We start from the raw sequence: 26,786 nt of genomic DNA on the forward strand, positions 1-26,786 counted from the left end.
CCAAAAAAAAAAAAAAAAGAGTAATGAGAGTGGACACACTTCCTGTGTTCCTAATTTTAGGAGGAAAGTGCTCAGTCTTTCATTGGTAAGTATAATGTTAACCTTTTTTTTTTTTTTTTGGCCACACCACATGGCATACAAAACTTCCCTAACCAAGGATCAAACCTGCACCACCCCCCCCTGCAGTGGAAGCGTGGAGCCTTAACCACTGGACCACTAAGGAAGTCCTGATGTTAACTTTTGATTTTTATAGATGCTCTTTATTAAGTTGAGGAAGTTTCCCTTTGTTCCTAATCTGCTGAGAGTTTTTATCATGAATGGATTTTGAATTTTGTCAAATGCCTTTTTTGTATTAATTGGTTGATTTTCAAATATTGTTCAGCCTAGATTTATTCCAGCCCCTACCCCATTGGTTATGGTATATAATTCTTTTTATATATTGCTGGATTTGATATGCTTACATTTTAAAAAAGTATTTTTGCATCTAAGTTATGAGAAATATAAGCCTGAAGTTTTACGGTTTTTTAAAATTATATTTGTCTGCTTTGGGTATTAGAGTAACATTAGCCTCACAAAATGAGTTGGGTAGTGCTTTCCTCTCTTCTAGGTTCTGAAGAAGATTGTGTAGAATTGATGTTAATTCTTTTTCAAATGTTTAGTAGAATTCTCCAGTGAAAACATCTGGGCCTAAAGGGTTCATTTTGGGAAGCTTTCAAATTATGGATTAAATTCCTTTAATTACAGGTCTGTTCAAATGATCTGTTTTATGTTAGGTGAGACCTTTAACACTTTTGAAGGCTGAAATCTGGGTTTCCTAGAAAGCAGAACTGGAGACACAAGCTTATGTGCTATTACTTGGTTAGGATGCAATCCCAGGAGATGGGAGAAAGGGAAAGGAGAGTCAGGGGAAGAAGGAGAAGCAACACAAGAGCGTGTTCCTGAGTTGATCACCACTTGACATGGAGCAGGCAAAGACGCTTGATCTCACAGGATCTCCCAAGCTACACTTTTTCAGGAAAGTTTCTCCGGGGGAGGAAGAGAGAAGAATTTATCCACTGGAGCCCATCTTCCATTTGTCAGAGTTTATCACACAGTTAATTTCCCCCATGCTCCGAGCACCTCATGTGTAAGTGCCCAACTGGTCCAGTGGTTTCTCACCTCCTGTCAACAGCGAATCTCCTGGACCAGAGCTAAGCGGCACCAGCTCAGGCCTGAGGCAAAGTACTGTCTCATTGTACTGCACAAAGTTGGTCAGTTTAGTAGAGGTGGTTGTTACAGCGAGTAGACCTAGAATAAGTGATCCAAGACCTCTGAGATTGTGAAGCTGAGAGCCTATGAAATGGTACAGAAGAGGTGTCTGAGGCCATTGAAAAGCAAGAGCAAAGGGTTTAAAAATAAGCCAACCATTAGGTAAGTTTCAAAAAAATCTAAAAAAAAAAAGTCTCCTAAGGTTTGTAATTGGTCTTCACTTGAAATATAAGCAGAGTTAAGCTTGACTTTCTCACACAGTTTTCCTCCCTTTGGTATAGTTTTCCTTCATCTTTTGTACCCAGCAATGGAGTTTATCAATCTTCCTCTTCCCTCAGCAAGAACTCCTTCCCACCTGAATGGCCCATGTTTCTCTCCAGAAAGGAGTTCCTGTGGATATCACAGAGGCTCTGTCATAGAAGTGCCACACGTAAAGGCAGAAGAGATGCTTCCAGACTCAAATGGATCATCTGGAGTCTTAAGTGGCTCAAGACAAATGTCTTCATTCCTGTCTTACATATGAAAAGGCAGCTTAGGCCATTCCCGGAGACAAAATATTCCTATTTCCATGGTCCTTAGACTAGAAGCCACCTTTTGTTTCTTTCTTTTTTTTTTTCCTCTGGCTGTGCCACAAGGCTTGCAGGATCTTATTTCCCTGACCAGGGATTGAACTCGAGTCCTTGGCAGTGAAAACTCGGAGTCCTAACCACTGGACCGCCAGGGAATTCCCAAAAGCCACCTTAAAAGTCATTGGATTATGTCTCTGCTTTCAGGCAGGACAAGTCTCTACCATCCTAAACCAATGAGATTTATTAAATTTTAAAATTAAATTTTATTTTTTTACCAAAATAATAAATATATTACATGGTTTTAAAGCCAAACAGTACCAGTACTGCAAGGCTTATAATAATGAGTCTCCCCTGCATTTTCCCTCTCCATTCTTAAGTTCCATTCCCTCCGGGCAACCTCTTAAACCTCTTTTAGCCGTTTCTTCTGATATTTTCCTCCGTATAGCAAAACAATATGGTTGTGCTGCTATATCTTTACATCTCAATTTTATTCTTTTTTTTTTTTTTTTTTTTTTTCCGGTACGCAGGCCTCTCACTGTTGTGGCCTCTCCCGTTGTGGAGCACAGGCTCTGGGCGCACAGGCTCAGCGGCCATGGCTCACGGGCCCAGCTGCTCCGCGGCATGTGGGATCCTCCCGGACCGGGCCACGAACCCGTGTCCCCTGCATCGGCAGGCAGACTCTCAACCACTGTGCCGCCAGGGAAGCCCTACATCTCAATTTTAGACATACATATATATATATATATAAATTTCCTATTACAGTGGGTAAGGGTTTAACACATTCACACTCTGATTTTCCCTTCTCTGTCCTCCCTCTCTAGTTCCAGGAATGATATTCCAGACATTGAGTAATTGCTGGAGAACTTGCAGAACAATTGTTGGCTGCCTGGCTATACCAGTGCATATCAGATGAATATCACATTGTTTGTTTGTCTAAATTAGGAAGCAGCCTAGGGTAGTAGGAAAATGCTCAGATTCTGGACACAGACTGCCTGGGTTCAAATCCTACTTCTGCGACCGGTCGCTGTGCAACCTCAGGCAAATTGCTTCACTACTCTGTGCCTTTACTGGGGACAGTAATAGTAGCTACCTTGTAAAATTTTTGTGAGGGTTGAATGAGTAAATACAGATAAAGCACTTAGAACAGTGCTCTACCAATCCATATACATGTTTGTTATTAACATTATTTTATGATTATATTATCACTACTATATAAGACCCTCTTGCTGAGTCAAGAGAATATGATGAATTTGTTACTTTTTTATGACCCTACACTGAATCTTCCCACTCTTCAAAAGAACTATCAGGGCTTCCCTGGTGGCGCAGTGGTTGAGAATCCGCCTGCCGATGCAGGAGACACGGGTTCGTGCCCTGGTCCGGGAAGATCCCACATGCCGCGGAGCAACTAAGCCCGTGAGCCATGGCCGCTGAGCCTGTGCGTCCGGAGCCTGTGCTCCGCAACGGGAGAGGCCACAACAGTGAGAGGCCCACATACCGCAAAAAAAAAAAAAAAAAAAAAAAAAAAAAAAAGAACTATCAATTCTCCTCTAATACTGTTTCCCTATAGTCAAATAATCAGGTATTATTCCAGTTCCATCCCCCTCCCCCTTTTTTTCCCTTCTGGTATATTCCTACTGGAATCTTTTATATCCTGGTATAATCCTACTGGATCCCTTTCCAATTTGGTCTGGCTGTCCTCTAAGCCTGTAATACAGCTGCAGACCTGGAACTTCCCTTTGCAAATCTACTGTGTTGGAAATCTTATTCCCTGATAAAGTATCTTCTTTCATGATTTAATCCAGGATTTCTCAGTCTCTGCACTATTGACATCTTGAGCCAGATAATCTTTGTTGTAGAAGGCTATCCTGCCATTATAGGAAATTTAGCAACATCCCTGGCCTCTACCCACTAGATGCCAGTAGCAGTGTCCCCTTCTACTTGTGACAACCCAGATTGTCTCCAGACATTGCTAAATGTCCCTGGAGAGCAAAATTGTACCCAGTTGAGAACTTCATGCTACTGACTCACTGCTGACAATAGCTTCCTGAGAAGGGTTGCATAGGAGGTAAATTTTTTGAGGCCTTGCATGAAATCTTCTTTAATCCAACCTTATGGTTGATGACTAATTTTACGAAGTGTAGAGTGAAATAATGCACCCCCATCCTCACCCTGGCTTTTCTTTTCAAGCTATCGCTCGGCTATTTTTTAGCTTTCAGGGTTGTTAAGAAGTGTGATGCCATTCAGATTCATTTTAAAATTTTGGCCATTATTTTCTATTTGCTGCATAACACACCATCTGTAACTTAATGGTTTAAGACAGCAAACATTTTATTATTTTCATGATTCCATGGATTGACTGCGATGCATCTGTCTCACTTGGGGCCTCACACGTTGTCTCCCTCTCAGCCACAGAGCAGATGGTGCGGGGATAGCCTGCATGGTTTCATCCATACATCTGCCTTGGCCAGGTGACAGGAAGACTCAGCTAGAACATGGGGAGGCCTGAGCCTCGCATTCGCCATGTAGTCTTAGGACCTTTCTTTCTGTCCATGACCTATCCATGTGGCATCCCTAGCAGAGAACCGAGAATTTTTACATGGCAGCCCAGGGCTTCCAAAAGCAGAAACTGGCAGCTATCTCGGAGACTTAGGCCAAAAGCTCGCCCAGCGTCACGTCTGTCCTGCTCTATTAGTCAGAGTGCGTCACAGGGCCTCGCAGTATTCCATGTGGGAGAGGACTGTGCAAGGGTGTGGTTATTATTGCTCTTTTTTTTTTTTTTTTTTTTTTTTTTTTTTTTTTTTTTTTTTTTCGGTATGCGGGCCTCTCACTGTTGTGGCCTCTCCCGTTGCGGAGCACAGGCTCCGGACGCGCAGGCCTGGCGGCCATGGCTCACGGGCTTAGTTGCTCCGCGGCATGTGGGATCCTCCCGGACCAGGGCACGAACCCGTGTCTCCTGCATCGGCAGGCGGATTCTCAACCACTGCGCCACCAGGGAAGCCCAAGGGTGTGGTTATTGACAAGCGTGGTTCACTGAGCTCTGTCTTTGGAGACTAGCTACCAAAGCTACCACATTTTTATTTCCTTGCTTTCTGCGGATTTATCTTGTATAGGCTCCTGCTCTTGCTTCATGGATGCAATAGCCTCTCTCTTTTCTCGCTGAGAACATTAATCACAAATGTAATATCTTTTTGGGTCTCTAGTTCCTTTGACTTCCATGTCTTCTGCTTTGGAATTTTGTTGTCAAGTGGAAGCTTTCTTCAAGTATCTCAAGATCCTTGGCTCTTCTTTCCAAGCAAGGCTCTGAAAAGCTGGTTGGAATCTCAGAAATAATCGGTTTCACATCTTTGCCTTCAGTCGATGGGGATGTGACAGAGTACCAGCTGTTTTATTGTGGATATTATACATTTCATCTTGGTTTATTTTTTCCTTAAAGCTCTTCAGTCTCCCCAGAGAAAGACTGTCCAGTCTTTCACTTGGAGAGAATTTGTTTGGCAGTCAGTATTCTTGAAGCCAAGCCTCTGAAAGGGCTGGATGCCAAAGGTGATTGTCTAGATTTCCACCGAATCTCCCTCTTTTCAGCACAGCACCTCTTCCCTGTTTTCCACTGTCTGAAGACTCTTGATGTGGTTTTTCCAGAGAATACCCTAGACCTTCTATGATGCAGGGAGTCACCTGACTTCTCCTACTGGGGGAGAGGACCTAACAGACTAACTGCCCATTATACAGACGTTCAACTGAATCCTGTTTTTAGTCCCGCCTCTCTTCCCATCTCAGTATCTGGTGTCCCCAAGTATTCTTCAGCACAAATCATCTTGACTGTCATCCACACTCCTCTCTGCAAACACTTAGGTTTTAGCTTTTCTAGCTTGATGAAATCCGTTTCTATTCCTCTATTTGCATTCCATTTTCCAAAACTTAGCTGGTATCACTTGTCTGTTGGTTTCTTCTCTCTGTGCTACATGTCCTTACAGGTTTAAAACATTCACTCTTATTTTAGTGGGAACCCAGGAGGGAGTATAGATGAACACATGTTTAATTCACTATATATAACTCAAAGACTTTAAAGCTCAGAAGATGATATTTATAAATTTCCTAGGTTCAAGATCAAATGTCCTCATCAATGGTAAATTCTATCTAACTTCGTCTAAGCTGATGGAATGCATGACCCAAAGGTTCTCAACCCTGGCTGTATATAAGAAACATCTATGTAGCTCTGGAAAATGCTGATTCCTAGACCCTACCCCAGATCAAATTAATCAGAATCTCTGTATGTGTGGGCACATTCAGCAAATAATAGATTTTTCTGATGTAGAGCCATGGCTGAGAATTAGTAATGTGGCAGCTTGGTGGGCGGAAGGGGAGTGGTGGTGCTGGGGCACCAGTGTTTGATTCCACAGTCTGATGACTCTTGCAAAATACAACTCTCCCTCCCTCTCCCTCTCTCTCTCTCTCTCTCTCACATGCACACACACTTTCTCACTGGCTTCCTATGCATGGTTGTCCATGCTTAGCTTTGGGGATGAAGTATTTGGGACTGTTGCTGCCTGCCCTGATTTTCACTTTTCTGTTCTATTCTGAACCACTACAGACCTAACAAACACAAGGGGGCACATGTATCCAGAACCCTGATCTCTGTTACCTGTGGGATAAGAGGTCTCAATTCCATCTGTCCTCCTCCTTTTACTTTAGGCTGTGCTAAAGGGACACCTCAGAGAGTCACAATTAGCAGCTAAAAAGGCACGTTGTGGAGGGAAAGAAACAATTTAAACTGGACGATCTCTCTGGCTTTCTAGACTTCAGAAATTTGATCTTCCTCAGTCTTGGCAAAGATGTTATTAATTCGATAATGCATTTAAAATCCTTTGAAAAGTTTAATGTGCTTGGAGCTGTTTTTAAAAAATCTAAAGTGTGTAATTTTGCAAGGACTCACAAGGTCACAAATTAAGAGTCAAGTCAGCAAGTCAGGTAAAATCTTTATAATCAAGTCTAAGAAAGAAAGTAGTAAAACATAATTTAACTAGGCACAGAGACCTGATGAGAGGATGCCCACAGTCATAATATGATTAATTTTCATTGACTTAATTAATTTTCACTGACAATTAATTTAATTAATAATTTGTTAATTATAATATTTATTCAGATTTAATAGGATTAATTTTTAAGATTTTCACATTCTTTGGCTGCTCAGTCTATCACATTAGTTTTTTTAAATTTATTTATTTATTTATTTATTTATTTTTGGCTGCATTGAGTCTTTGTTGCTGCGCGTGGGATGTATACCCTGAAGTGGAATTGCTGGATCATGTGGTAATTCTGGATTTAATTTTTTGAGGAACCACCACACTGTTTTCTATAGTGTTTGCACCATTTAACAATCCCACCAACACTGCATGAGTGTTTCAATTGTCCCACACCCCTGCCAACACTTATTATTTTCTCTGTTTTTGATAGTAGCCATCCTAATGGGTATGAGGTGATTGAAATCTTTTCTTTTGGCTGCAAATCCAGTGCGGATAATGCCACAACACAGAAACTATACCACATCACACCATCCACAGCTGCCTAAGAAAACACAGGAGAAGCCATCACAGAAATACGTGGTCCTGCACCTAATGGACCCTTCTGTCCCTGATCAGGATGGTTCATATAGTAACAGAGAGTATTCAGAGTACAATGCTGCTTTGGACTGAATTATATTTCCCTCCTTTACCCCCAATTCACATCTTGAAGCTCTAACCCCCAATATGATGGTTTTGAAGGTGGGGTCTATGGGAGGTAATAGGTTTAGATGAGGGTGGTATCCTCATGATGAGATTAGTGTCCTTATAAGAAGAAACCCCAGAACTCTTTTCGCACAGAGAAGGGGTCACGTGAGCTCACAGTGTGGAGGTGGCCATTGGCAACCCGGGGAGAGAGCTCTCACTAGAAACCAACCATGCTGGCATCTTGATCTTGGACTTCTAGCCTCTAGAACTGTGAGAAAATAAACATCTTGTTTAAGTTGCTCAGTCTATGGTGTTTTACGGCAGCCTGAGCCCACTAAGACCAGTGTCTTGCCCCTTGCTTTCCACCTCAACACTATCCAGTGTCCAGTTCTACCAGTGATGGTGAATGAAGCCTGCTCTCTAGTCACAAAGCCTGCCAAGTTCCAAAACCTTACTGAACACCAGAGGCTCAGAAAAAATGCTATCATCAGTGATCAATTATCTTAGACGAATAAAAGCCGGATGCAGGAAAGAAGTCCCGACGTACACAGACACAAGTCTTTAGAATGGGGTTTGGAAGTAAAGATCCCTGAGAATTTGAGCCAATCAATGGATGCTTCCCGTGTAGTTCTGCCTGGAAATAGAGGGCTTGGACATTTCATACACCTCTACCCAGTTAATCTCTGACCTCTCCTTCCCTCCCTTTTCCAGAACAGATTCTATAATAGCTTCTAGGATGTGAAGGAGATTTTAGACTGGCTTCATCATACAAATAAAGTCTTGAATTTAGCCTTGGTCTGTTTTCTTGGCAGAAAATAATTTCTGTGTTTGCCATGTAGGGAGAGAGAAAAGGACGATGAGCAGCCAGCTGTTCTCTGAGCGCCACTGGAAGCTTTCCGCATTTAGATGAGCAAAGGAGGGAGGAAATATCTTGTCTCACTGGCTCATATTGATTTCCTGGTCATGCCTGATGCCTGCCTGTGGAGAGACTTAATGGCTGCAGATAGATGAGTCTTGTTCAGCTAGCAGAAGGGAGGCTGAAAAAAAATCGCCTGAAAATGCATGGTTTGTGTGGGTCTAAACAAAAGTAAATGTGGCTTTTTAGCCTGCAATTCACTCTGATACAGTCAGGCTAGGTAGGCACTGGGGGGAATTTAAATTACGGTTGCTGGACTTCTCATTGTGAATGAGAGGCTCAGGATCCTGTGTGGTGAGGCACAGAAATGGGATTCAGCTTCTGCTGTTACGTGGAGCGGGCTGGAGGTGAGGGGACACGCCGCAGAGCTGCTTTGCCACTTCGACCTCTTAGGTGAGCTGCCGCTGTTCCCCTATCGGGCTCCCTTCCCTTTAATACTGGGATACTGGGCTTGGTGCAGATGGTAAACAGGAACTGTTTGGACTGTATCCTGACCACCATTCTTCACTCTGTTCCTAATGCTAAGTCTTTACTGCATAATAAATGTCCGGACCACTCAATCATTGCACAGTATGCACTAGCTTGCATTTCTTTTTCTATATTCTGTCTGCCAATGAGATTACAAGCCCTTTGCATGCAGGGACCAGGTCTCATGCTCTCTCCATCTCCAGGGTTCTCTCCATTGTATCATATGCATGAGCAGGGCTAGGTGTGATCTGCTTAAGATAACATGAAAGGACAGAGGGGATGGGCACGGATCTGACACTAGCACCCTCCTAGGAATGGAGGAGACTTAGCTGAAGCTGAAGGAGCAAGTAATGTCTGGTAAGCAGAATGTGGGGTATGATTAAGACAACAGCACATACGATGGGGAGCAATTCAGTAAAGTACTTTCCATCAGGCAGGCCCAACATGAACAATGAGGGAGTGTTCCTTGGACAGACAAAACACAGTGATGGAGAAACTAGGAGTAGGCCATACTCAGGGTCTCAGCAGACAAAAGGTAGAAGCAGGGCATTTTCTCATCAGGTGGCAGGAACCTAGCCACTGCCTGGGTGTCAAGGACAGGGTCCCAGTCCTTGAGGATTGAAGGAAGAATCTACAAGAACAAGGAGAGGGTGTGGAGAAAAGGGAACCCTCCCACACTGTTGGTGGGAATGTAAATTGGTGCAACCACTGTGGAGAACAGTATGGAGGTTCCTTAAAAAACTAAAAACAGAGCTACCATATGACCCAGCAACCCCACTTCTGGGCATATATCCAGAAAAGATGCAAGCTCTAATTGGAAAAGATACATGCACCCCAATGTTCACAGCAACACTATTTACAGTAGCCAAGACATGAAAGCAACCTAAATGTCCATCAACAGATGAATGGATAAAGAAGGTGTGGTACATATATGCAATGGAATATTACTCAGCCATAAAAAAGAGTGAAATAATGCCATTTGCAGCAACATGGATGGACCTAGAGATTATCATAGTAAGTGAAGTAAGCCAGACAAAGACAAATATTACATCACTTATATGTGGAATCTAAAAAAAAAAAATGATACAAATGAACTTATTTACAAAACAGAAATAGCTTCACAGCCATAGAAAACAAATTTATCGTTACCACAAAGGAAGGAGGAGAGGGATAAATTGGGAATTTGGGATTAACAGATAGTACTATATATAAAATAAACAACAAGGACCTACTGTGTAGCACAGGGAACCATATTCAATATCTTGTAATAACCTACAATGGAAAAGAATCTGAAAACGCATATATATATATATGTATGTATATATATATATATATGTATAACTGAATCACTTTGCTGTACACTTGAAACACTATAAATCAACTATAGTTCAATAAAAAAGAAAAGAACAAGGTAGAGTCCTGGATGCAGAAGACCAAGCAGTAGAGAGTATTTGTTGGGAATATGAACTCAGAATTTAACACTGTAGTTTTGTGTCCTATTACTATCTGTGTTACCTTTGGACATTTACTAAACTTCTAGGTGCTTATTTATTTGACATATGGAGATGATAATGGCATATACCTCATAGGGTCACAGACACTAAATGACATAATCCATGTGAAACATGTCGTGCTGGGGCAGTACCTGGCATATAGAAGCATTAAATAAATGTTGGATGTTATTGTTGTTTTTATTACAATTATTGTTACTATTATAAGACTGAGCCACATGAAATTGCTATGTTTGACTGTTTTTATCAATAAAAAGGAAGATTTCTTATAATAAACCTAATACTAGTCAGGTTACACAGACAGATAATCAGGAGTAAGGGTGACAGTATTATTGACCATTTAATCTATGATGCTATTTTGGCTAATCCTTTATGCAAGTCGTGTGGGATTAGATCCATTTGACAGAGGAGGGGAGTAAAGCTCAGAGGGTTAACCAGCTCTGGTCCCTGCCCAGTGGGGACCTGTTCTCTAAAGCAGACATTGACCGCTAGTCAAGAGAACCAGCAGTGAAGAGGATTATATCAGATAATGCACCAAAATATACTTAGTTACGGACAGAAAGGAGAAATACATATTGTGGGGCAGTTGGAGTCCCACGGTAAATTCCTGTTTAAAATGAGAGAGGTCCATCTTTATTATCATCATCTGCGCCACAGGAAATGTTTATTGAGGGTTTACTTTGTTTCAGACAGGTATATAAGTGCTGTGTGTTTATCAATTCACAATCTCACAATAACCCTATGAGAAAGATAATTTGACCGTTCCCATTTTACAGATGAGAAAACCGAGGCACAGAAGGGTCACACTGCCAGTGAGGGGCAACTAAGGATTTGAATCCTGGTTCGGAATGATTCCTCCATTTGAAGGGCTCAGCAGAAGAGATGACATTTCAAAAATATTTGAAGAAGGAGCAAAGAGATGAAAGGGGTAGACAGGCAATTCCAGGCATGTGGCCTTTGACCTAAGAGATCTGGGAATTTTGCCTTTGTTTTCAATTTATGGATACTTTGTCTACATGGCATCACCAACAAGCTTACTTGAGGGCTTCAGAGGATATAAAAGGAATCAGAGGCCCCACAAGTCTTCTCCAGGAAACGCAAGCAGAGGGCTCCTCGGATCCACCTTGCAGACCCTGACATCCCCTCCAGGAAGTGTTCTTTTCTGCAACAGGCCTATGGGCCAGCCGGCTGAGGTATTCTCTGGGGAACGAGTGGGGAGCTGGGAGCTTGCCTGTCACAGGCCTTAATGGATGGAGGAAGGCAAATTATAGGACGGGGATGAGGGACGGGAGGGTGGGAGGAGAAGAGAGTCCTTGCAAGGCCTGGCGAGGCCGTGGCTGAGTCTGAGCTCATCCACTGAACAGCTGGGCCTGCTGTGCAGTTTGAGGCCTGGGCATGGTTTGGGTGGGATGGCTTGCAAGTCACTCAGCCTGGCCTGTGGGAAACATCAAGAAGCCCTGGCAAGAGCGTTCGAGCCTCTAGAGGTCTGAGATCTGGGTTCCAGCTCCAGCTTTGCCATTAACTAGCTCTGTGATTCTGGGCAAATCAGTTCGTCTTTCTAGGCCCTTTTCCTTTTTTGTAAAATGAAAGGTTTTTTTTGTTTATATGTTCGTTTGTTTTCACATCTCCGAAGGCTTTTGTGACCCTATCATTCTGGGATTCTGTGGCTTCCATAGAGCAGGCTGGTTAGACACCAACGCCAATCAGGTCATGGGGTGTCGGGTGTCCAGCCATTACTGCTCTCCTCCTTACCCTCTACGCCTTGGTAAAGGCCGACTAAGGGTAATTGTGCTGACTGCTAGCCACTGCGATCCTGTGCTGGGCTAGAGCATTCCATCCTCAAAACAGCCCTGAGAGACAGACATTACTTTGTTTTATGGATAAGGCATCTGAGGCTTAATGAGTGACTTTCCCAAGAATACACAGCTAACAATCTACTCTGGGAATTCAAATTGAGGCTTGCTTCTAAAATTTCAGTTGTTTGTTAATATGTTACCCTGCTTCTCTACTTTCTGTGGGTTTCTCTTGGCCACTGGGCCAGCACCGATTTTCCCTGGCCGGGGGGTGGGGCTGGTGGTAGAGTAGTGTCTGAAGTGTAAGGAAGGCACTGTGTTTGGGCCTGTGAGCCATGGAGGCCCCTGGAAGGAATGTGGGCAGCACTGACCCTGTGGCTGCACTCTTTCTCAACTGCTGCCCCGAGTGGGCATTAAATGAAGCTTTGTCTGCTAAGAACTTACAAGGAATCCCAATAAGTTACTCTTATTTATTTATTTATTTATAACAAGATAGCATTTGCATGTCACAGCAGTTGCTATAACAGAAGAACAGTCCATTATTAGCTCTGCTCTCCTAGGTGGCTTTTTCCACCTTGTGGCCTCCCTGCCCACTTCCCCTGGGAGGCTGGCTGCAAAGCTGAGATGGGGGTAGAGGCACTGGCCGCCTTGGCAGAGCTGACTTTCAGCCAGAGAGGGTGGGCGTATTCAAGCTGGGAGGAAGCGCAGCTACAATCATCAGAGTTTGTGGTTGGTGGGAGTGGAGGGAGGTCCCTTCCAAAAGCTTGCATTTTATATCCCAGTCATCTGCCTTCTGAAATCTTTAAATCATTCACTTATTCATTCAGTTAAAAATGTCTCACACAGGGATCTTCCCTGGCGGTCCAGTGGTTAAGACTCCGTGCTCCCACTGCAGGGGCGTGTGGGTTCGATCCCTGGTTGGGAAACTAAGATCCTGCATGTTGCATGGTGTAGCCAAAAAAAAAAGTCTCACATGTTCCTATTTTATCAGGAACTGTTTAGACACTGGCAATCTGGTAATGAACCAAATCAGGCACATTCTCAGCTCTCAGAAAACCAATATTATAGTGAGGGAGATAGAAACGAATCAATTAGACAAATACATATTATAATATTAGATCTTAAAGAAAATAAATTACGGGATGGGGCAAGGGGGTGATAGAAATATTATCACATAGGGTGTCAGGAGAAGTCTGCCGTAGGAAATGACAGCTGAACAGACTTGGATGTAGTCAAAGAGCAAGCTGGAGAAACAATGGGGGAAGAGTGGTCCAAGAGAGGGAACAGGAAGTGCGCGGCCGGCAGGCCAGGATGAGAGCAGCCAATTCCAAGAAGAGCAGGAAGCCAAGGTCAGAAATATTAAGGAATGAAGTTGGAGACACGTTATGGACCATGGAAAGGACTTTGGATTTTATTTTAAATATGATGGGAGTCCATTGGAACATAAAGGAAATACATGAAGAGGTTTGTGTTTGAAATAGTCTTCGTGGTTATTTAGATTGAAAGAGGTCTGGGGAAAAGCAGGGAGACCAGTTAGGAGCAAGGAGACCAATTATAACAGTCCAGGCAAGAAGTGATGGTGGCTTAGACTAGGTGATGGTGGTCGAGTTGGACAGATATAAGGAGTCAGAATTTTTTAAAAGATACAACTAGTAACATTTCCTCATAGATTGGCTGTAGGACATATGAGAAAGGAGAGGTCAAGGATGACTCCCCGTTTCTTGGACTGAGTGACTGGGCAATATATTCCGCTGGGATGGGGAACACTGGGGAAAGAGCAGCTCGGGGAGGGGAGCAGAATAAAGAGGTCAGTTTGGGGCATGTTAGGATTGAGATCCCTTTTAGACATTCAAATGGAGACGTCAAGTAGCTATTCTGTACTAACGCCGCCGCCGGATGTTTAGGGGAGAGACTGGGATGGAGATTTAAGTTTGGGTATTATCAGTGTATCAGAGGCTTTAAAGCTGGGGGAATAAGGGAATAAGAATAGGTAAAGACGGAAATCGGTCCAAGGACTGAGCCATGGGCACTCTGATGCTTAGAAGTTGTGTGAAGATGGTGATCCAGGAGAGAAGACTGAAAAGAAGTAGCCAGTAGAGTAGGAGGGAATGAAGGAGCATAGTTTCCAGGAAGAAGTGCTCTACTGTGTCAAATGCTGCTACCGTAGCATAAAGAACAGAGAAATCGTCGCTGGATTTGGCAGGCTGAACAAGGGTATTTTCAGAGGATGGTGAGGAAAAAAAGCCAGACTGAAGAGAGTTTAAGAGAGGAGCTCTCCTGGATGGTGGTGATATTTTTAGTGGGTTGTTAGAGAGGGTTTTTTATTTCTAAATCTATCTTTCTGTAGTTCTAGGGGTTGAAAAGTAGCAGGCTGAAGCATGGCCACCCAAAGAGATCAATTCCTAATCCCTGGAACTTCAAAGTACCTTATTTGGATAAAGAGTGAATACTATTTTATATGGTTAACATGTGACTAAATTAAGTATCTTGTAATGAGGAGATTATCAGGATGATCTGGGTGGGTCTTTGTAAGAGAGAACCGAAGGGAGAAGACACACGCAGGCCTTGGGAAGACGGGGGAAGAGATTGCAGTGACGCAGCCACAGGCCCAGGAATGCCATGTGGGCAGCCACCTGAAGCTGGAAGCTCTAAGGCACAGATGCTCCCCTAGAGCCCCCAGAGGGTGTGCAGATAAGTTGACAGGTTGATTTTGAACCAGTGATACTGGTTTTGGATTTATGGTCTCCAGAAGTAGGAGAGAATAGATTGCTATTGTTTTAAGCTACCAAGTTTGTGGTAATTGGTTACAGCTGCCATAGCAAAGTCATACAATGAAGGAAAGATTCCACAAGGCCAGTTGTACCAATACAAAGACCATCAATATGTCAGACCACTCAGAGATGAAATGGAACATTGAAAAGCGGGCAAGGATTGCAAAAGACCCAAGAACAACTAGGAAGAACTTCTGTTGGGGAACAGGGAGGGGCAGATGGAAAGAGGGGAGAGGGAGGCTGGGATAAGCTGTGAGCCCCTTAGCCGGATAAGCATCTTACCCCAGTGCTTAGACAGACCTACCACTTTGATCCAAATGGGATTTTTTAATGCCTTAATTGAACTTTTCTAAAACTGAGCTTTTCTTCCTCTGGGTCTAAATTCAAGTCTTGAAACCATCCCTTGGTTTAAATTAGGTGGTTTCCCAATGCTGCTTTCTTTCTGCTCAAAATTGACTTTGACTGGCAATTCTCAATTATCATCCCAATTTGTCTGCATTTGGATCTGGCCTGATTTGACATGGCAAGCATGCCAGTCTCCCGGTCCGCCTCCTCACCTCCAGTGGACTGTGACCACTCCAGTCTCTCGGAATGTGCTGACTTTTCAGTGTATTTGGGGAGGCAGGCTGCAGCAGTGGATGGAGCGCGGGGCTAGGAGTCAGAAGCCCATATGGCACAGTGGTTAAGAGAGCAGGTTCTGCAGTCACCCTGTGGGGATTCAGATACCGGCTCCACCACTTACTTTTGGGTGGCCATTGGGAGTTACTTAATCTCTCTGGGTAAGGTCAGCTATTTTCCAGTTGACCTTAGCTCTGTTCTTTGCTAGCATTAAATGAGGGTCGTTGCCACCCTGAGCTTTATTTCTTTCACAAATAAAATAAAGGATTGTAAAAAATAAACAAAACAAAACAAAATAAAATAAAAAAGGATTGGACTAGACTAGAAGATCGCTACACCTACTTCCAAATCCAGAATTCCACAGTTCTAGCAGGAAGCAAGGAAACGGATAGATAACCTTTGGGTTCACTTGTTTGTTTCAAAATGTATCTTCCTTTTGTTTGAAGTCTTTGCTAATCTAGTTCCCCCTAAGGCAGAATTCATCCCTCCTACTCGGCCTTGTAAAATGGGGAAGCCATTAAACAGTGGACTAGAGCTTGGGCTTCACAACCAGAGCTGTCTGGGTTCTTCCTCTGCCATGTGCATGTCACATGCACCTGGGCCGGTTACTGAGCTCTCTAAACCTCAGCTTCCTGATCTGTCAACTGGGATTAGGAATTGGACACCCCTCTTAGAATTCCTGTGATAACTAATCATCAGGGAAATGCGAATCAAAACCATAATGAGATCACCTCACACCTGTTAGAATGGCTGTGATGAAAAAGACAAGAAATAACATGTTGGCAAGGATGTGGAGAAAAGGGAGCACAAATGCAATACTAGTTAGCCATAAAAAGAAGGAAATTCTGCCTTTTGCAACAACACGGATGAAACTTGAGGACATTGTGCAAAGTGAAATAAGTCAAAGATACATGCCATGTGATATCACTTATATGTGGAATCTAAGAAAACCAAACTCATATGGGGCTTCCCTGGTGGTGCAGTGGTTGAGAGTCCGCCTGCCGATGCAGGGTACACGGGTTCATGCCCCGGTCCGGGAAGATCCCACATGCCGCGGAGCGGCTGGGCCCGTGAGCCATGGCCGCTGAGCCTGCGCGTCCGGAGCCTGTGCTCCGCAACGGGAGAGGCCACAACAGTGAGAGGCCCGCGTACCGCAAAAAAAAAAAAAAACCTCATAGAAAAAGAGAGTAGATTGGTAGTTGCCAGGGGCAGGGAGGAGGGGGAGATCGGGGGAGTTGGTGAGGGTGATCAAAGGGTATAAACTTCCAATTACAAGATGAAGAAGTTCTGGGGGGTCTAATATACAGCATGGTGACTATAGTTAACAATACTCTATCGTGTACTTAAAAGTTGTTAGGAGAGTAGATCTTAAAAGTTCTACACACACACACACACACACACGGTAACTTTGTGAGGTGATGGGTGTGTTAACTATATACATATATTAAATCATCACCTTGTATACCTTATAGAATGTTATAAGTCAATTATATCTCAATAAAGTTTTACATCTGTATATACCTCAGTATATACAGCCCTTGATCAAGACACAGAATATTTCTAGCACAACAGAAGGCTCATTTTGCCCCCTTCCTCTCAATATTTACCCTGCTCCTCCAAATAACAAATATTCTGACCTTTATCCTCATAGATTAGTTTTCCTATTCTTGAGCCTCACCTAAATGTAATCATATAGTATGTGTTCTTTGAGGTTTGGCTTCTTTCAGTCAACATTGTTATTTGGTGAGCTTCATCCTTGTTGCTATAAGCAGCAGTATTTTGTTCTTCAATGCTGTGTAATATTCCAGTTATTGCTTATATTGTGCATATACCATACTTTATTCTTTGTACTATCGATGGGTATGAGTTCTTTCTGTTTTTTTCTATCACAAACAACCTGCGATAAACGTATCTGTGAAAGGCTTTGGTGCGCGTAAGCGCTCACTTCTGTTGGTTTATACCAGGAAGTGGAAGTGCTAGATCACAGGGTGTTTGTCAGGTTAGGGTTAGTGGACAGACCAAGCAGCTCTCCAAGTGCTTGGTGAGTTTACATTCCCCACAGCAGTGTGCAAGCTTTCCAAATGCTCCACGGCCTCATCATCTCTTAGTTTTCTAAGTCCTTTTCATTTTAGTCTTTCTTACTGGGATACAGTAGTATCTCACTGACCTTTTAAAGTGCATTTTCCTGACGACTAATAATATTGATCACTTTTTTGTACTTTTAGTCTATTTGTATTCTTGTTCAGGAACTGTCTTTTCAGGTCTTTTGTCCCTTAAAATATGTTGCCTATTATTTTGTATCATCATGACTGTACTTTTCCATTATCTGTATAGCTAACCCACTCTCCCAATAGATTATAAACACATATCGAGGTCTATGTGTCATTCACTATGAATTCTTTGTGCCTAACAAAAGCCTCCTGCTATACATTTGCTGAATAAATTAACAAATGGCGGTGACTCAGTCGATCATGATAAAATATCGCCATCTGGTGTCAGTAGCGTAAATCAGAAGTGGAGGATGCAAAGCCAGTGGGCTAGATGAATTCATTAGGCTATTTGAGCTTTCCCTTATGTATGATTTTTAAAAATTATCTTTTACTTTGCCTCTGCATACTTGATTTAAGAAAATTTTTTCCATATGTACTTTAATTTCTTCAAATCTATTTAAATCAAAGTCCTTGGGGGACTTTTTCTTTAATTTCTTCAGTGATTACATTTTTAAAAGCTGAGTGTGACATTCATAAATAAAACAGTCAATCAGTTATTACTATATTCTAGCCCTGTAATAGGTGCTAGCGTATACCCTAAAGTATATTCAAGAGACGAGGTGCTCACAGGCAAATAATGGAGAAATTTAAAAATCAGATGTTAATAAATGCTTTAAAACAGATATTCACTCATTCATCATTCAATAGATACTTATTGAGCACTTACTGCTATGTGCCATGCACTGTTATAAGTACTAACAACCCAAAGGTGTGTGTTCCGAAACCTGACTGCTCTAAGAAAACCTATAGTGAAAATACATATTATTTTTCAAGGATTTGGATTTAGATATGTTTTCCCCTTGAACGTAAATGCCTGCAGACAGTGGGCCACGTGAGGCCCCCAGCCTTTATTAGGGTTACACATAGAACAAGATGGTCCTAGGTAAACATACTTTTCCAAAAAGCCTACTGAGGTGGAGGGGAAGTGGTGAAGCTCGTTGTTCTCAATTCTTCTACTCCTCAGTCAACCCGCTGCCAAGAAGAAGAGCAGTTGCAATGAATTGTTCAGGCTTAGAAACATGGTGGTGTCCCTGTGCCATAGAGAAAGCCACTTTGTTAGATAGCATAGGCCTGGGAGGTGACCCCTTCTGAGAAAGGCCAGTGAGGGTGTCCTAGACTTGCTCTATTCTAAGCACCTGAGACGCGTATTCTGTCATCCTTTCCTCTAGTGTTTCTTGTGAGCAGATATGTTCTGGAATTTCTTCACGCTGGAGTGCCCAGAGGTGAGATTCAGATGTAGGCTTTGGGATGAAGGTAGGACATGGGGTTCAGCCACATTAACTCGAGTTCTGTGATGGGGTTTGGAGCTAAGTTCTCAATGAATCATCTTACTTTCTCCTCTGCTTCTACCTCCCTTGGGGAGCTTGTGGTACATGGTAACTAGTCAAAGGAAGTATTCCTGGTCCTCTCCCCAAAATAACATCTTCATGAAGTTGGTGAGTCAGGGACTACGTCTCCATCGTTTTATTCTGTTATGCCAGTTCCTAAATAGCGGCTATGACTGTATGAGTCAACTGTCACACATTCTCCTACACCTTTTCAGACATGACATTACTATTCAATAACTATTTATTGACTTCCTATTATGTACTGGAAATTGTGCTTGGTGTTGGGTAGATGAAACCAAGAGAACAGTTCACAGATGATGACGATACAATGGTCAAAGGGCCATGTGAGAAGTCTATGAGGGGAAAAGAAGAGCAAACTTCTGGGAGGATGTGAACCACGAGATGAGTTTTCAAAATAAAGGGCTTCCCTGGTGGCGCAGTGGTCGAGAGTCCGCCTGCCGATGCAGGGGACGCGGGTTCGTGCCCCGGTCCGGGAGGATCCCGCGTGCCGCGGAGCGGCTGGGCCCGTGAGCCGTGGCCGCTGAGCCTGTGCTTCCGGAGCCTGTGCTCCACAACGGGAGAGGCCACAGCAGTGAGAGGCCCGCGTACCGCAAAAAAAAATAAAATAAAAATTTAAAAATTAAATTAAATAAACATTAAAAAATTTAAAAAAATGAAAAGCAACCAGCTGGTAAGTGGGCCATGGACAGAGTTGGGAATGGACAGAGGAGCTGCCTGAGAGTAGGGCCTTCATGCTAGGGCATTCGTATTCCATCTTGAACATGCTGGGGAGTCACTGAGCAATTTGATGCTGAGAAATAATAGGATCCAATGTAATATTTAGAATGTTTGTGGGCAGTCACGTAGAGGACGAGTTATGGAGGGGTAACGTTGGAAGCAGTGAAGTCTGTTAGAATGCCATTGTAAAAACGCACATGATGAGGCCTGAACCACTGCAGTGGGGGGACAAGGACACATGAGAGGAAGGCACAGATGTGGGTCACTAAGGATAACTGAGAATTAGCATCACTGGTGGGACACAGAGAGGAGGGAGATGAAAGAATCTGGGACAAATCACAGGTTTCTGTTTTAGGTGGCTGGTGGCTGGTCACTTTCAGGAAGAATAATAGATTTCGGGATGCTGGCTTTAGTGGGGACACAATTCCCTCCCCTTTCCTTACCCCGGCTTATTTTCATTTCTGAGGAGGGCTCATGGGTTTTTGGTGCAATAAGAAAAAAGGTCCATGGGCATCGTGCTGTATTTTTGTATGGAATTCCTTAGGCACCACAGTCACTTTTACTGACTGTAAATGTGCTCAAGTCAGAGTGCCAGATGTGAATAGACTGCATCCCAGCCTGACTGCTTATGAGGGTTTCAGGTTCAAAGAACTAGCTGTTCAAAAGCAGCCCAGATTTTGCACATATATCTTTTGAAAATTTGGGGAGAAATTGAAATTGAAAACGAAAATTTTGAAAGCAGTGGGGGGCTTTCAAAAATCTGGGATCCCGGGATGACATTTCCCTATTTCTTTCTACCTAACACCTACCTTTGCAGACCTGGAGTCCCAGTGGAGGGCATAAGCCTCCAGCAGGGAGAGTCGACCTCAAGTGGTAATTCCTTAAACTGCAAGGGCAGCTGCAGGTCTGCAGGCGAGAGGAACCTGCTCTTGGAGATTTAGATTCTTTCGCTAGGCCCAGGGCAGCTCAGAGTTTGGGCTTTGGTTTGGTGGTGTCAGGCATAGCACCCACTACCCTCAGGTTCCTTCTTCTGTTTAGAGGGAGTCTTTTAGACTCCCTGGTTAAGAGCAAGAATTGAGAGCCAGATTGGGAGACAAATTTATCAATAAATATTGGTTCTACTACTCTCTAGTTGTATAACCTTAAGTGAATTACTTAACCTCTTTGAGCTATAGTTGCCTTATTTGTGAAATTAAATAATCAGTAATTCTTTCTTCTTAGGTGTGGTGGGTTGATTTGGATCCCCCAAAAGATTTGCTGAAATCCTAATCCTGGTACTTCCGTGACCTTATATGGAAATAGGGTCTTTACAGATGCAATCAAATTAAGATGAGGTCATACTGGCATAGGGTGGGTCCTAAATCCAGTTACTGGGAGAGGGAGACTTGGAGATATACAGACACACACAGAGGGAAGACTGCATTGGGAAGCCAAAGGCAGGTGTTGACAGCTGTAAGCCAGCAACCACAACATCTAGGAAGAGGCAGGGAAGAATTCTTCCCTAGAGCCTTCAAAGGGAGGCTGGCTCTTCTCACACCTTGATTTTGTACTTGTAGCCTCTAGAACTTTAAGGGAATAAATTTCTGTTGTTTTAAGCCACTTGGTTTGTGTTAATTGTTAGGGCATCCCTTAAAAACTAAACAAAATAAGGATCTTGGGCTTCTCTGGTGGCGCAGTGGTTGAGAGTCCGCCTGCCGATGCAGGGGACGCGGGTTCGTGCCCCGGTCCGGGAGGATCCCACGTGCCGCGGAGCGGCTGGGCCCGTGAGCCGTGGCCACTGAGCCTGCGCGTCCGGAGCCTGTGCTCCACAACGGAAGAGGCCACAACGGTGAGAGGCCCGCGTACCGCAAAAAACAAACAAACAAACAAACAAACAAAAAATAAGGATCTTATAAAGAATAAATTAGTGAACATAGGTAGAGCACTTCGGAAATTGATTGGCACATAGTAAGTGCTATATAAGTGTTTGTTCTCATTAATTCCCAGAATCATATAAGTGTTAAATAGTGGCACCAGATTTAAACTCAGACTAAATACCATGCAGTACTGGCTGGACAAAATGGGAAGTAAACACAGATTTACATGTTTGAAATTAAAATAAAATGTATAGCATGAATTTATATTTAAAAAAAATGATCTGTCAGCTTTGTAGGTTAACTGACAAGTTACTGATTCCAATCATACTGGATTGTGGCGAGCATTGCCCTCTGAGGAAGGCGCCTTTAAGACCCTCATAAGCCTCAGGGCCCGATTGTACTCTCCTTGGTATGCATCCTGGACTTTATGGTATGAACGTAAAAAAGGAGATGGCCTTTGGCCAAATCGCTCCAGGGACCTGCTCAGTTACTGGGAGTCCCTGGTTGTTCCCTAAAGCTAGGAAAAGCAACCCTGGAGGGGAAATTGGTGCCTTTGAGGGAGAAGCCGAGAAGCCAACCAACCAGCTGATGCCGATAAGGCGTGACTAAGCCGAGAAGCCAATCAACCAGCTGATGCCGATAAGGCGTGACTAAGCAAATTCCCTGCTTTAGGGGTATATATACGGCTACGCTTTGTTGTTAAGCTTGCCTTGCAACCGTCAGTTGTCTGTGCCCTTCTGATCCCATACCTTGGTGCTTTCAGTTCCCTACCCCCTCTCGTCGATGGTTGCTGCACTTTGAGGACCCGCCGCGGCTGGCGGCAAGTGGCGCTTGAACAGGGACCGGACGAGAGGGACATCTGAATCTCGGTAAGTGAATCCCCGGAGTGAAGAGTGAAAGTGTGGCCACATAGTAAAGTTGATAGTAACTCGGGGCAATAGAAGTAAAAAAATATGGGACAAAAAGTATCCAAGGAGTGACCTGAGATCACTGATCAAGAGAAGGAGTTGTCCACCAGTGCTTTCGAGGCTTTCACAGCTGGAAATTATGATGTCTGTCTGCAACATCTTGCCTGCCTACAAGATATAAACAAAGATGATTATAAAATAATTTTGAATATGGCAGTAGCTGAGTTTTTCAAAAGTAACCAGACAACAACAGATAGTTTAAGACAGACACTTAACCAGCCGAAGAATCAGGTGCACTCGGCTGTTGAAGAAATGGATGGATTAGATGATCTTGAAAACAGTATGTTGTATTACAATCAAGCAGTCATCCTGTATCATGTCCGACAGTATACAGAAGCCATATCCATTGGTGAAAAACTTTATCAGTTCATAGAACCTTTTGAAGAAAAATTTGCCCAAGCAGTGTGTAATAGAAGCTGCAAAGTCAAAGATACTATTTTTGTGTTGAAGTATATGTAGGAGGACAAGGGACTTTACTGGCTGGCCATAGTTTAAAGGTAGTTAAAGCTGTTACAAGTTTGAAGTTTCCCTCCTTTTTTCCTTCTGATTTTCCCCAATCTGATTTTGAATTCTCAAATCTGGTGCACCTTAAATTATAATAATGGTACCATTTTAATTTCTTCAGTTTCTGTTACTAATAATAGTTTGGTTTTTTATAAGCATTGGGATTTTGGGAAGTTTGCATTGTCTTATTCTTATCAACCGGTTATTACTTGTGTTACACCCTCATATGCTTTGCTAATAGGAGATTTACAGATTGAGTTTACTTCTGGTTCCTTAGGATGTAATATAACTTGTCAGAATTGTATTTTTAGTACTTGCATTCTGCCTATGAAAGGAACTTTTTCTGTTATGATGTTAAAACAACCTTCTTATGTAATGCTGCCTGTAAATATTTCTGAACCATGGTATCATAGTACTAGCATGCAAGCTTGGCTAGAATTATCTGAAGCTTTAAAAAGACCTAAACGATTCATTGGAATATTAATATGTAGCATATTAGCCTTAGCCGCTTTAACAGCCACAGCCGCTACCGCCGGTTTAGCATTAAGTAAAACTGTACAACAAGCACATTATGTTAATCAATTGTCTAAAAATACCAGTATTGCATTAGCATTACAAAGTCATATTGATACTCAACTAAAAACTGAGGTTGATGAGTTAAAAAATGCTTTCATAGGTTTAGGAGACCAAATTATGGCTTTAAAATTGAAAATGCGTTTGATTTGACATGCTAAATATACTTGGATTTGTGTGACTCAACACGCTTATAATGAAACTGACTGGGATTGGAACAAAGTAAAAATGCACTTTTTAAGTGTATGGACTGATGGACACATTAGTTTGGACATACAAAAACTTAACGCGGAAGTACAAGCAATTCAAGAAGCTCATCTACAAGAAGACGGGCCCCAACAATTAATTCAAGGACTCTTGGATCAGCTTCAATGGTTAAACCCAATGCATTGGTTTCAAAATGGACTCACAGGATTGATTACCGTGGGGTCATGTGTATTGTTGATGTTAATTGCATTACCTTGTTTATTACACTTTATTGTTGGCCGTCTAGCTGCTCTTCGTCAGGAGGTGTATGGGTTGAAATTGCATTATCAAGCTTTAAAAAATAAAAGAGGGGGAAATGTGGCGAGCATTGCCCTCTGAGGAAGGCGCCATTAGGACCCTCATAAGCCTCAGGGCCCGATTATACTCTCCTTGGTATGCATCCTGGACTTTATGGTATGAATGTAAAAAAGGAGATGGCCTTTGGCCAAATCGCTCCAGGGACCTGCTCAGTTACTGGGAGTCCCTGGTTGTTCCCTAAAGCTAGGAAAAGCAACCCTGGAGGGGAAATTGGTGCCTTTGAGGGAGAAGCCGAGAAGCCAATCAACCAGCTGATGCCGATAAGGCGTGACTAAGCAAATTCCCTGCTTTAGGGGTATATATATGGCTATGCTTTGTTATTAAACTTGCCTTGCAACCATCAGTTGCTTGTGCCCTTCTGATCCCATACCTTGGTGCGTTCAGTTCCCTACCCCCTCTCGTCGATTGTTGCTGCACTTTGAGGACCCGCCGCGGCTGGCGGCACTGGGTGAGCAAGTTTCTAGCATATTGTTTATCTTCAAGTCCCTGACTTACAAGATTGGAAAGAATCAGCAGCAGCATCACAGAGCTAGGAAAGACTTGGGATTTTGCTGAATATGGAAAAAAAAAACAAAGATATTGGGTTGACCAAAAGGTTCGTTCGTTTTTTTCCATAAGATGGCTCTAGTAACACTTAGCTGTCCTTAACTTCATTCGAAACAGTTCTGTTAGATTGTACGTGACAGCTGTCACATCAGCATGCATTTAAAAAAAGACTTGTCAAAATTGGCGAATTTCTGTGTAGCCATTTTAATGTTGAAGATGGAAGAAAAAAGCAACATTTTTGGCATATTATGCTTTATTATTTCAAGAAAGGTAAAAACGCGACTGAAATGCAAAATCTCCATACTTGTGCAGTGTATGGAGAAGGTACTGTGACTGATCAAACATGTCAAAAGTGGTCTGCAAAGTTTTGTGCTGGAGATTTCTCACTGGATGATGCTCCAAGGTCGGGTAGACCAGTTGAAGTTGACAGCGATCAAATCGAGAACATTAAATGAGAACAGTCAACGTTAAACCACACGGGAGATAGCCAACATACTCAAAATATCCAAATCAAGCGCTGAAAATCATTCGCACCTCTTGGTTATGCAAATTGCTTCGATGTTTGGGTTCCACATAAGTTAAGTGAAAAAAACCTTCTTGACCGTATTTCCGCGTGCGATTCTCTACTTAAATGTAATGAAAAAGTTCTGTTTTTAAAACAAATTGTGACAGGCGATGAAAAGTGGATACTGTACAATAATGCGGAACAGAAGAGATCGTGGGGCAAGAGGAATGGACCACCACCAACCACAGCAAAGGCTGGTCTTCACCCAAAGAAAGTGATGTGTATATGGTGGGTTTGGGAGGCCTCTATTATGAGCTCTTTCTGGAAAATCAAACGATTAATTCCAACAAGTACTGCTCCCAATTAGACCAAATGAAAGCAGCACTTGATGAAAAGCGTCCAGAATTAGTCAACAGAAAATGCATAATCTTCCATCAGGATAACACAAGACCTCACGTTTCCTTGATCACCAGGCAAAAACTGTTACAGCTTGGCTGGGAAGTTCTGATTCATCTGCTGTATTCGCCAGACGTTGTACCTTTGGATTTCCATTTATTTCAGTCTTTACAAAATTCTCTTAATGGAAAAAATTTCAATTCCCTGGAAGGTTGTAAAAGGCACCTGGAACAGTTCTCTGCTCAAAAAGATAAAGTTTTGGGAAGATGGAATTATGAAGGTGACTGAAAAATGGCAGAAGGTAGTGGAACAAAAGGGTGAATATGTTGCTCAATAAAGTTCTTGGTGAAAATGAAAAATGTGTCTTTTATTTTTACTTAAAAACCAAAGGCACTTTTTTGCCCTCCCGTTAAAGCAGGAGACTGGGACTTGGGGTGGGGCAGGGATATAAGTTATGAACTTCACTTGGTTGACTTTGACACATAGGAAAGCGGAGGCTGTAAATCCAGGTGGAGGCCCTCACTACAAAGAACTCAGCAATGGGAAGCCAGATGTGCAGGAATTAAATGATACAGTAACTCCCCTACATATGAACCTTCTAGCTGGGAACTTTCAAAGATGCTAACATGCGTTCCCATGTCCAGTCAAGTAAGTTAGTTCATGTGTCTGGCGTACGTTATCACATGTGTGCATCCTCTACAAGTGGTTGTGCTTTTGTGTACTTTACTGTACAGTACTGTATAGAGTACAGAAGTACAGTATCTTTATTTCAAGCTAGATCTGCAAGAGGATGACTTCATTGAGCTCCCTGCTGTGCAACACGAGGAGCTTTGGAGGCCCAGAGAAAGGACAGAGAGAGGAAGAAGTAACTGAAGATTCACGACGCAGGAAATGGCAAGGGGATGTTCTTTATTTGAGGAGGCACTGTTAGTTTTGGGG

The 26,786-nt window shown here is 42.9% G+C and overlaps 1 long non-coding RNA gene across 1 annotated transcript; it reads left to right on the plus strand.

The window, feature by feature from the left end:
* The first annotated feature begins 8,442 nt into the window (after positions 1-8,442).
* On the plus strand, positions 8,443-26,194 carry LOC136794528 (uncharacterized). Its single transcript, XR_010841475.1, has 3 exons — positions 8,443-8,831; positions 11,194-11,610; positions 22,555-26,194. It is a non-coding gene; the product is annotated as an uncharacterized lncRNA (long non-coding RNA).
* The last annotated feature ends 592 nt before the right edge of the window (positions 26,195-26,786 follow it).

The sequence above is a fragment of the Kogia breviceps genome, chromosome 7 (genome assembly GCF_026419965.1).
Source record: "Kogia breviceps isolate mKogBre1 chromosome 7, mKogBre1 haplotype 1, whole genome shotgun sequence".
Classification (NCBI taxonomy): domain Eukaryota; kingdom Metazoa; phylum Chordata; class Mammalia; order Artiodactyla; family Physeteridae; genus Kogia; species Kogia breviceps.